The sequence below is a fragment of the Sciurus carolinensis genome, chromosome 11 (assembly GCF_902686445.1).
Source record: "Sciurus carolinensis chromosome 11, mSciCar1.2, whole genome shotgun sequence".
Lineage (NCBI taxonomy): Eukaryota > Metazoa > Chordata > Mammalia > Rodentia > Sciuridae > Sciurus > Sciurus carolinensis.
The window spans coordinates 22114252-22117785 of NC_062223.1; the positions used below are offsets into that span (position 1 = coordinate 22114252).

The 3534-nt window shown below is 34.5% G+C and overlaps 1 pseudogene; it reads left to right on the forward strand.

The window, feature by feature from the left end:
* The first annotated feature begins 1303 nt into the window (after positions 1-1303).
* On the forward strand, positions 1304-2239 carry LOC124959923 (olfactory receptor 5W2-like; annotated as a pseudogene).
* Positions 2240-3534: the final 1295 nt, after the last annotated feature.

The following is a 3534-nucleotide window of genomic DNA, read 5'->3' on the forward strand; positions in this document are numbered from 1 at the left end:
AAAATGTTTTAAAACACACATTTATTGATTCATTACTCATGTGCTTCTGTCTGTGGCAATGTAGAGACACTCACGTGAGATGAGATGTATGAACTTGAGAAAGAACCAGGGTGTAGAGGAGACAGTGAGTTGAAGTGAATGTGGTTGGTGTGGAGGTGAGGAGGGATCAGACAATGGTTAATGAAGGAAGTAGCCTGTGGACTATCTGTCTAAACAATAGTGCAGGAGACTGTCTCAGAAATGAAGAAGCAGGTGGACAATGGAAAGGACCCAAAAGTCAAGTAGGGAATGCATTTCAGTTTCGGTAGATGTCTGACTTCATCAGATAGCCAGTATGGTTATGAGAGCCATGAAGTAAACTGTTAAATAAGTCCTGGTTCATTTCTGATATTAATTAATTTCATGTTAAGGGCAACGAATTGCAAGTTCAGTCTTTGCTGAAGTTGTTTCAGTATTCTCAGGAGAAAATACTTAGACAAGAATCTAATTAATTGTATTTGAACAACCAAAAGAAGTGACCGCAGTGACTCAGGAGATTTAACTCCCAACAGTCACTAGGTGAAAATAAAATGCAATCTACTTATCATTCAGGCACCAGAGATAAGGACAGACAGACTCTGTCATCTCAGGTAAGTCTCTGAGTGACTATGCTTAAAAAGTAATGGAAAAATATGACTTGATTTTCCAATTAGGAATGGAGTCTTCACAGATATGTGAGTGAATGGTTTTATACCTTCTTATTCAAGTAAATAAAAACATCAGTCTAATGACCAATGATATTTTCCTGATAGACCTGGGTGAGTTTCACTGATTTTATTTGTCATTTGAATAAGGAATGTAGAACATTTAGTTATTCATGTTTTAGTCAAAATTCATAGGAAATCCACTCCTTCCCAAAATCATTATACCAGGGATGTGGTACATGCAAATTTAAGTTTCTTTTACTTTTATTCAAAAAATTAACAAAGGTAACATTACAAATGCCAGTGTATGTAAATTCAAGGCTGTGTAGACACTCTACTGTTAAAATCATATATTCAGAAATTATATATAAATTTTGAAGCAAAGTTAATCAAGTTCATATGTTAGACCTTTTTAGTTTCTTTTTTAACATTATAATGCTTCTTATCAGTGACATTGTGTAGGCTATTTTCTGAGAGTAAAGAAAGCAATGTACAGAAAAAAATCATGTAATCATGTTCTGCTTCATGATGACATTTTTCTAGTATGCATAAAAAGTTATCCCTAATTTATCATTCCTTTATTGATCTCTGTAACAGATTATTAACAAGAACCAAGAATAATGGACAGTGGAAATTGCTCAGCACTAAATCAATTCTTTCTCTTGGGAATCACCAATAACCCTCAGATCAAAGTGATTCTATTCCCTGCATTTCTAGTTGTTTATCTCATTATTCTCCTTGCCAATCTTGGAATGATAGTTTTAATCAGAGTGGATTCCCAGCTTCACACTCCAATGTACATTTTTCTGAGCCACCTCTCCTTCTCTGACCTCTGCTATTCCACTGCAGTTGGGCCCAAGATGCTGGTGGACCTTTTGGCCAAGAACAAATCAATTTCCTTTCTTGGCTGTGCTCTGCAATTCTTCATCTTCTGTACTTTTACAGTTGCTGACTGCATGCTCCTGGCAGTGATGGCCTTTGATCGGTACAAAGCCATCAGCAGGCCCTTGAGCTATGGCAGTGGACATGTCCAGCAGGGTGCGCTCCCTGCTGCTGGCTGGAGTTTACCTGGTGGGGCTGGGAGATGCTTTGATACACACAACGTTAACATTCTGCTTATGTTTCTGTGGGTCTAATGAGGTTAATCATTTCTTCTTTGATGTCCCTCCTCTCCTGTTACTGTCTTGCTCTGACCACAGGTCAATGAGTTAGTGATATTTACCATTTTTCATTTCATTGAACTGAGTACCATCTCCGGAGTCCTGGTTTCTTATTGCTATATCATCTCATCCATCTTAAAGATCCACTCTGCTGAGGGGAGGCTCAAAGCTTTCTCCACCTGCGCCTCTCACTTAACTGTAGTTGTGATTTTCCAGGGAACTATGCTCTTCATGTATTTCTGACCAAGTTCTTCCTACTCTTTAGATCAGGATAAAATGAGCTCACTGTTCTACACCCTTGTGATTCCCATGTTGAACCCTCTGATTTATAGCCTACGGAACAAAGATGTGAAAGTCAGCATTAGAAAACTGAAAAATAAAATTTTGTTTTATTAAATATTCTACAAATACATATTTATACAGAAATTCATTATCATTTTGTTTTCTTCCAAACACATAATGTAAGATCATCTCTAGTATCTTCATATAATATTTCATTTATTGAATATCACATACCAATAGTTTCTAGTTTATCAAGTATCCTATACTTCATTATATGTCTTCAATTCAAATATGGCTTTCTTTGGTTTTGGAAAACTTTTCAGCCTGTTTCAGTGTAAGAAAGTGTCATTAGTTTTATGTAGATTTTATCCATTTAATTATTCTAAGAGTTATTGGGGTTTTAGTGTGTGCCTTTCACATTACCGTGTGCCTTGATTTTCATGGCAAAATAATTTCCATGCAAATGAACTATATACTGTATTGGAAATTAGAAGCAATAATTAATTTAACTTAAAAGTTATTCACATTGAACCATAAGACACCATAAAGTCAAAAGTTTAGCTATTTAAAAGCAAATGTTTGAATCTAGATTTCAATGAAGAAATGGTTCCTTGTAATGGAGAGGTTTAGATTCAGATCTAAGCAATAAGTAAAGAAACAATGGAGGTGTGGTCGGGAGAAGGAAGGATTCCAGATGGAAATGAGAATTAGAGATCCAGAGGTGGCCCGGAAAAGGATTCTAGATAAAAGAAAGTCCAAGATGGAAGGAATATGGAGCCGAGTTCTTTTGATCTGTTTTCCCCTAATATTTAGTGAAGTTGATTATTTTTTTTCACATACTTGATAATTTGTATGTCTTCTTTAAATAAATGGCTATTCAATCTTCTCTAGAACTTTTTATTCAGGGTTTTTTTTTTTCTTGTTTGTTTTCTGAGTTGTTTGAGTACCAAAGGAGAAATAAATTTGGTGTTCTATTGCATGGTAGGGTTACTGTAGTCAATGATAATGCATTATGTATTTCAAAATAAGTAGAAGAAAAGATTTTGACTATTGTACAATAAGGAAATAATGAATTTTTGAGTTAATGTATGTGGTAATCACCTTCTTTGAGATAGTGGATATAATAGTCACCTTGCTTATGTTATTATGCAATGTATATATGACTATTTTTAATTGATGATATTTTTATTTTTTGTATGAATCTTTTCATTTTTAAAAATGTGGTATTTCTAAGTAATCATACGGTGAGCTGCTATTATTATAATAATTGTAAAACTTTGATGATTAAGAGCAATATTCCATATCTCAGAGTCAAGATTTATTTCTCTATGTTCAGTCTATTGAGAAAAATTTCCATGAACCCAGACCACCATGTAAAGATTACAAAAGTGTAAGTAACAATGCATTTT